An 8,333-nucleotide genomic window follows, 5' to 3' on the forward strand; every position below is an offset into this window, starting at 1 on the left:
TTAGATACCTGATAGTGTAAATAAGTAATTTACTCTTACTCTGCAAGAGTAAATAAGTTTTGATGAGGAATCTGAAAATGATGGGACAAATAACATGGTTTGGCCTCTGCTAGACAGTCAGTCAGTGGTGTAAAGAACAGGGAATCCAGTCACCAGTGAAGGCTCAGTGATGTGAAGCCTCATGACCACGGCATTCTCACAGAAATGCAAGTTGAGTCATTCTTCATAACGGACAACAGAGATGAAGAGCTGTGTTATTTGGACTCAGGGCTGACAATTGTCGTAAATCATAAGAGTGATGCCAGGGAACTTTAACAGCAGTTTACTTACTTATTTTTGTGTCTGTGCTGGCAGAAGAGCTGGAGGAAATTCTTTGCTGTGGTCTGAGATGAGAGCGATTCAGACTTCCTGTGTGGCTGTGTTCTGTGCCTGCAAATGTTAATTTGCCTTCCCCTGACAGCAGCACTTTCCCAAGGGAGATGAGTTAGCTGTACGTATAGAGAAATTTCCAAGACTTAGACATCAGCTCCTCCAAATTATCTTTTTCAAAGGCTGCTATTAAGACCCATGGGCTCACCTTTAAATGTGTAGAAAAGTATAAAGCAGCAGAATCTCCTTTACCCTTAAGAGGTAACTATTCTTGGCATTGAAGCTCATTTTTTCAACATATGTATGTTTTTTTATATGTGTAGATGTACATCATAATTATATGTGTAGTATGTTAGACCTAGTCCACTCATACATAAAAATCATTTTACAGTGCTTTTTATTTGTTTTTAGGGGGATACTTATATACACTAGTATGTGGTAAATTCTGTAGTAGAGGAAAATAGGGCACTATGTGGTGATACCCTCCAATATCTGTCTGGTAGAGAAGAGATAATGAAAGAGGAGGTGATACTAACCAGCATCCTCGCCGACTAGCAGGAGATGTCCGGGTAAGTCACAGGACAGGACCTGAGAGCTAAGACAGTAAGTGTTCAGTGTTCCGGACCTTACGACATATTAGAAAAACCAGTGCATCCTAAGTGACTTGATAGGGCTCGTGCATAGTTTTAAAAGTGAATATCAAGAAATGACAAATACATTAATAGAAAAATCAGTTTCCTGGTGTGTCAGATATCCCTGTTTATTCAACATTTCTTGAAGTCTATATACAGTTAATAGAAATAATGTCTTTTTAAAATACATAACTGGGGCAGCGCCTGTTGCTCAGTGAGCAGGGCGCCGGCCCCATATACCGAGGGTGGCGGGTTCAAACCCAGCCCCGGCCAAACTGCAACAAAAAAATAGCCGGGCGTTGTGGCGGGCGCCTGTGGTCCCAGCTACTCGGGAGGCTGAGGCAGGAGAATCACCTAAGCCCAGGAGTTGGAGGTTGCTGTGAGCTGTGTGACGCCACGGCACTCTACCGAGGGCAATAAAGTGAAACTCTGTCTCTACAAAAAAAAAAAAATATATATATATAAAATACATAACTGGGAGGGGGTGGGGGTTGCCAGTAAAATCAACAGACTAGGATCTTCCCCAAATCCTCTGCTCCATAAAAGCAACAGGACAAATAGTTAGAATAATGTTTTGTTCAGAAGTCTAGAATTTAAGCAATAGCTTTCAGCAATTGTAAGAGTGTTTATTCAGGAAAAATAACCAAATTTCAGGAATAAGTGAACCCTGTGGCATGTCAACTTAAGTTATATTCATCCTACATCTTCAGCTCCACAGTACCTTCAAAACTCAGCAGCCACCAAGCATGGGCAGAACCCATGGAAGCATGGCTCGGGGAAGCAGAATGGAGTCGGAACTCCTTCAAAGTCCATTTCCATAAAAATATCATTTTCCTGCCTGGCAGTACCATGAAAGGCCCCACTCTCAAAACTGTCTTTATTTGTCTTAAGTTGGAGCTGTCCTAGTGTGAATAGTCTTTTGTCTGGGGGCTTAAAAAAAAAAGTAATTAGCAATTGTTTAACATTGCTGCCTTAAGCAGTGCATAACAATTTGGGACAAGCTAGCAAAAAAATAAAAAAAAAAGTGTAAAAGAAAAAGCTGGGGACAAAAGCTGCCTTTGGCATAGGGCTCTGTGTATGCCCAGGCTGTGTATAGCCAGAAAACACCTGAGAATGCTTCAAGCTCTTACCTCTGCTAACCCTGGGACTCTGAGCAAGCAGAAAGTGAGGGCTAAGAATGAATTTTCAGCCTGGCTTAGTGTTTAAAAGTGCCCAACACGTGCACAGAGTCTGTCAGCAAAACAAATGTCTAAATAAAATACTATGCAGAGATTTCATGATACAGACTGGATGAAGGCTACAGATATAAAAGAATTAGTTCTGAAAAAGTCAATAAACACATAAAGAAAACACTACAACATACGGAACAATGAATCCTAAGGTAAGGAGAAAATTTTATTTCCAAATTTGCCACATTATGTTAGTTAAAATGCTCTGTTTTCAACAACAATAAAAAAAAAATATAAGATATGGGGGGGAAAAAGAAAAGAAAAAGAAGGAAGAATCCAGAATGTATGGATTATGCATAGGAACAAAAATCAGCATGGAAAACTATTCATTAGTAAGTCTGCCACTTGAAATTATTAGACAAATATTTTAATTCACCATTTTAAATATTAGAATTATGTCTAAAAATAAAAGGAAAGTATAAAAATAGAAGATAAGTATAAAAACATACCAAATGTAATATCAATAAAAAAGATAGAAATGATGAAAGCAAACCAAGTGTAAATTCTGGCATTGAAAGCTAAAAAAAATGAAATGAAAAATTTGCTTGAGGAACTCAGCAACAGATTTAAGTGGGCAAAAAATGAATCAGCAAACTATGATAAACTATGATAGATTGATCGTGATTATCCAGTCTAAAGGCTTTAAAACATGAGTGGAAAAAAAATGAACAGAACTTGAAAAATCTGTGGGACCATCAAGTTTGCTAACATGAATATAATGGGCTTTTCTGATAGAGAGACAAGGGCAGAAGAATATGTAACAAAATAGTGGCAGAAAACTTCCCAAATGTGAAGAAAAGCATTAATATACATATCTAAGAAGCATAACACATTCCAAGTAGTCTGAATTCAGAGATCCATGCTTAGGCATATAATAATGAAAACTGTGGAAATTACAAAGCCAAAGAGAATCCTGAGAGTAACAAGAGGGAAGTGATTCTTCACATACAAGGGGTCTTCAATTATGTTAGTGGATGATTGATCATCATAAACCAATGGAAACCAGAAAGCAATAGATAATACATATATTCAAATTGCTAGGAAAAAGAATAGAGAATAAAAACAAAAATTTTTAGATACATTAAAACTGTGTTTTGAAAATGGTAAATGATGTAGAAATTATTTTTAGGTAAAAAATGAGAAAATTTGGCGGAGCACCCGTAGCATAGAGGTTACAGCTCCAACCACATACAACAAGGCTGGCAGGTTCAAATCCAGCCTCGGCCAGCTAAACAATAATCACAACTGCAATAAAAAATAGCCGGGTGTTGTGGTGGGCACCTGTAGTCCCAGCTACTTGGGAGGCTGAGGCGAGAGAATCCCTTATACCCAAGAGTTTGAGGTTGCTGTGAGCTGTGACGCCATGGCATTCTACCGAGGGTGACAAAGTAAGACTCTGTCTCAAAAAAAGAAAAAAAGAGAAAATTTGGCAGAGCCCATAGCTCAGGGGTTAGGTCTCCAGCCACGTACACCAAGGCTGGTGGGTTCAAACCCGGCCTGGGCCAGCTGAAAAACAACAATGACAACTGCAACAACAAAAATAGCCGGGCATTGTGGCAGGTGCCTGTAGTCCCAGCTACTTGGGAGGCCAAGGCAAAAGAATCACTTAAGCCCAAGAGTTTGAGGTTGCTGTGAGCTGTGACGCCACAGCACTACCCAGGGTGACATAGTGAGACTCTGTCTTAAAAAAAAAAAAAAGAGAGAGAGAGAGAATTGTTACTAGCAAGACTTTCCTACAGTAAATGCTAATGGGAATCCTTCAGAAATAAATGGAAGCACAATAGATAGTACTTAAACTATGACGAGAAAAAGAATGTTAGAAATATAACTACATTGATAATATACGTATAGGACAGTATGAATATATTTTTGTTTAACATTTTTAGCCTATCTCTTCTAAAAGAAAATTCTATTAAGCAATAATTATAAATCATGACAGCTGAATTATATCCACGAGGCTAAGCCATGGGACCTGGCTGTTGGTCAAACACTAGCCTAGATGTTATTGTGAAAATATTTTCCATTAATATATGTATTTCTCATCCACAAGCAGTTGACCTTAAGTAAAAGCGATTACCCTATTGCAACTATATAAAAATGCATACAAAGTTTATGGACACCCTGTATAATGCAAATAGGCTTCTTTCCATCAGTTGAAGGACTTACAGCAAAAGCTGAGGTTTCCCATAGAAGAAACGCTTCCTCAAGACTGAAACATAAAAATCCTGCCATTGTTTCCAAGCTATCCTTGCATTTCAGACCCAAGACTACACCACCACCTCCTTTTGAGTTTCCAGTTTGCTGGGCCCACCCTACAGATGTCACAGTTGTCCATATCTGCAATCCTGTGAGCGAATCCCTTCACATAAGTACTATTTCTATTTCTCTGGAGAATACTGATTTGCAATGTATTAATACAAAGATATACTGTAAATCCTAGTTATTCACCATAGACACATAGACATGTTCTATAAAGTACCGTGAATGCTGATTAGTTAATACTAAACTATTCCTCCCATAGAAGCTTCTTCCTTGGGAAGCTTTTATCATATATTTATTTATATACATCACATTAATTATAACCATAAATCCTAAAAACAACTCAACATGATAGATTCTATTATCTTAATGAGAAAATGAGATTTAGAAATATGAAAGCACTTGCCTGAGGCCTTTCCACTAATAGTTGTTGGGGTGGGATTCAAATGCCAGCCCCTGGCTCTGGAGCTGGAGCTCACTGCACTGTGCTACTGCACTCCAGTTTCCACCCTCTGGTTGGTTCTGTATGACAGTTAAAACAAGAGAGCAGAGCATTGCCTTCTGCAACTTTAGCTGGGATTGTGCAGGTTGGGTGACTCATTTATTTATTTATTTATTTGTTTTTTGCCATTATGTGCATGTTTGCAAATGACCACAGAAATGCAACTATTTGGTAATATTTTTGAAATTACAAGTGTATTTTTGCAAGTAAGGAAATTTAAAATACAAGGCCATGAATAATGAGGATTAGTTATATTTTATTTTTTTTTGAAGTAAAATCATTCTTTAATTTAAAAAATCACTGCTGGGCTTTTAAAAATACTCTATAAATCTTCAACGTACTGGAGAAATAGTTATAGTAGCCTCATGTAAGTTATATTAATTAATAAACATTATCACAGTATTAAGCAAGCAAAGTAAACAAATAGCTTAAGTATTTTATTTGTTTGCAACTACGCTTGTTAACATTATATAATGAAAATGTACAAAGAATAATGTTGCGGTTTTTGGTTAGATTTAAGTCAAAGACATTCATTAATAAGGAATCTTCGAATGTGAATATTCCAGACATTTCTCTAAGCCATCTCATCAGAACAACTGTCTCTGAATATAACCTTACTTCAGAAGGTACTGGCATATATTTGAATTAAACTCAGAATTTTTCAAAATAAGCCCTAATTAAAATAACTATTCTATATTCAAACTAAACAATATTAACAGAACTTTCCTTTTCAGAAACAGTAATAAAGGAAACAAGGCATTATGTAAAATGTGGTCCTAAACAAGTCACAGTAAAAAATAAATGTATACTTAACTTCCACCTCCTCAAAACAGAGGCTACTTTCTGTTCCTCAGCCTTGGAAATAAGGTGAAGAACAGTAGATAAGCAACTTCAGGCAGAGGGTTGCCAAAACAAATCTCAAGCAGTTGAACATGGACACCTCAAAAGAATTGGGGGGAACCTGACCAAAAGATCGAAATTCTATTTTTAACAACTGATACAAAGGTGAAGTGGCTCCTCCCAAGCAGCAGTGCTGCCAGGGCCTGACCCAGCCCCTGGCCCACACTCACCTATGTTATGCTCCCGAGTAAACCCTGATGCTCCTGCTTCAGGGGAGACCTCCTCCCCTTGGAGGTTCAGTGTCCAGGGAGCTCTTGACAGTGTAAATGAGGTGAGTGCTGACTCCACGTGGGTAGTTTAAGGGTTGGAGTCAAAGTATTTTTCTAACACAGCCAGGCAAAGTCCATGTGTCAATGGCCGTCTCCAGTTTGTTCTAATTTCTCACCACACATTTGTAGATCTAGGACTGCAGACCTTCACTATATCCTCATAATCACATCTAATGTCCATCCTAACTTATGATTCATATTCTGTGCCTGGCAACAGTCCCTGTATTTAACAATAATACCTACACATAAAACAATCCACTGTTACAACTTCTATGGTCACAAAACATTAATGACCTTCTGTAGACCAAGCAAATGTTTTAAACCATAATTGTCGTGCATCAAATTCACAGCCAGAATCCCCAAGATCAAAAAAAAATTTGCACAATACAAATAACTTAAAACACACACACACAGATAGACACACACTCTCACACACACTTCTTACAGAACTGTGCTTGGGGAAACTCCATTTGTTGAGTGCCACTAAAGGCATATTTTGCTAAACTGCTGCTCCAGGTATTTTTGTTTGGAAAATCTATCACAGTAGGGCACAGCTGTCTATTGGATGAGCAGAAAAGAAAGATAGGCTTGTGGCAACCAGAAAGTTTTAAGGTCTTTCAAGTTGTATAAAATGGACCTGCAGAAATGCTATGGATTCTCAGGATGCAAAGTTGGAGCTGAAATGTGATATCAAACCAGTTGCAAAAAGTGTACAGCAGCCATCTCTTGAGACCAAACCTGGTACCCAGATATGCAACACAGCTTCAGGACACATAGCTTGTTGGCCTTGTCCCATACCGTCGCATAATCTGATCCTGTGTGAATTTCACAAAAGATTCATATTGTTCTGCTAGTTTGGTGTTGAGGACCTGTTCATACTCCTCCCGGATCTTGTCCTCATAGTCCTTAAGGAGACGCTCACAGATTATTCCAACTTGTCTGAGGGTGAAGGTGGGCTGGTCCTTCTTTATCCAGGAGGAACCTGGAGAACTAGGTGCTGTGAGTGCTGAGGAGTGAGGTTGACTTTCCGAAGCACAGACTTCACTCTGATTAAGAACAACTTCTAAATGTCTCCACCTCTGGTAACGACGATATTCTTGTTTTATGTTCTGAAAAAATTTGCTCCGGAGTTGGAAGGCGCCGCTCGCTGCCGGGGGGCGGGCTGCTGCAGAGTGGGCTGCGGGGTCTGGGTCTGAAGCGGCGGCGGGGGCGGCTGGGCGTCCGGGGGCCTAAGGCCCGGAGCGGGGCCGGGGAAGGGGCGCAGAGCCACGGTTTCGGGGAACCAGGGCTCAGCAGAGCCGCCTGGAACTCCACGGGCCGCTGCAGCTGGCCCCGCATGCGGTGCGGTTGAGGGGCCAGAGACCCAGAGCGGACGCGGCGGCAACTGCGACCCAAGGTCCGGCTCCTCAGCCGGGCTCGCAAGCCAAGCCGGCTCCAGTCGGATTAGTTATATTTTATAACAGTAAGTATAAGAAAAGGTGGAAGAAATATAAGCTAGGTAGGACCAATCTCCTTGTCACACTATGGAGATTGTATTGATATTAATGTCAACCAGATTGCTAGAATTAAGACATTATAATTCCCAGAGAAAGCACTAAGAACAAACTTAACGGACAAAAAAAGTAAAACAATAATAAAGTAATTAAAATAATGCAATCAGTAATATTATTTTTTTGACACAAAATTGACTGAGGCAAAAATCTCAATCAGGTGAGGCCTATTTAGCTAAACTTAAAGATGCACTCAGGAAATGGCTCAAACCACAAACAAAACTGTGGCTGTTTTTCCAAAGGAGAATCTTGAAGTCTCAGCATTTACAGGAAGAACAAAAAAAAGGCAGAAGGGGGGAGTGAGACAAAACAGTTACATCCTCAGGAGACAAACAAAAATATACATTTTACATAAGATAAGGCAAATGTTCCAGGAGAAAAAGATAGTGAAAGGAGCATCAATTATGTATGTGACCCTGTGTGGAAGAATGTTTGATCTTGTCTTGTCTCTGTTCTGCACCTAGGGAGGTAAACTTGTAATTCATTATTAGTGTGTAATCCAACAGACTTTAGTTGTAGAAGCTAGATATACTCTGCAGTTTTCATTCCTTGCTTATGGGAAGCTAGGCAGGAATTTCCTTAATGAATACCTTGGGGCTAGTCCTTCACAGGGGCCTGAGGTC

General features: G+C 39.5%; 1 pseudogene across 1 annotated transcript; it reads right to left on the reverse strand.

Moving 5' to 3' along the window:
• Positions 1–5,981: 5,981 nt before the first annotated feature.
• LOC128590486 (akirin-1-like) lies at positions 5,982–7,498 on the reverse strand (annotated as a pseudogene). Its single transcript, XR_008381284.1, has one exon. The product of XR_008381284.1 is annotated as an akirin-1-like (transcript).
• Between the last annotated feature and the right edge of the window lie 835 nt (positions 7,499–8,333).

This window comes from Nycticebus coucang, chromosome 7, assembly GCF_027406575.1.
Source record: "Nycticebus coucang isolate mNycCou1 chromosome 7, mNycCou1.pri, whole genome shotgun sequence".
Classification (NCBI taxonomy): Eukaryota; Metazoa; Chordata; class Mammalia; order Primates; family Lorisidae; genus Nycticebus; species Nycticebus coucang.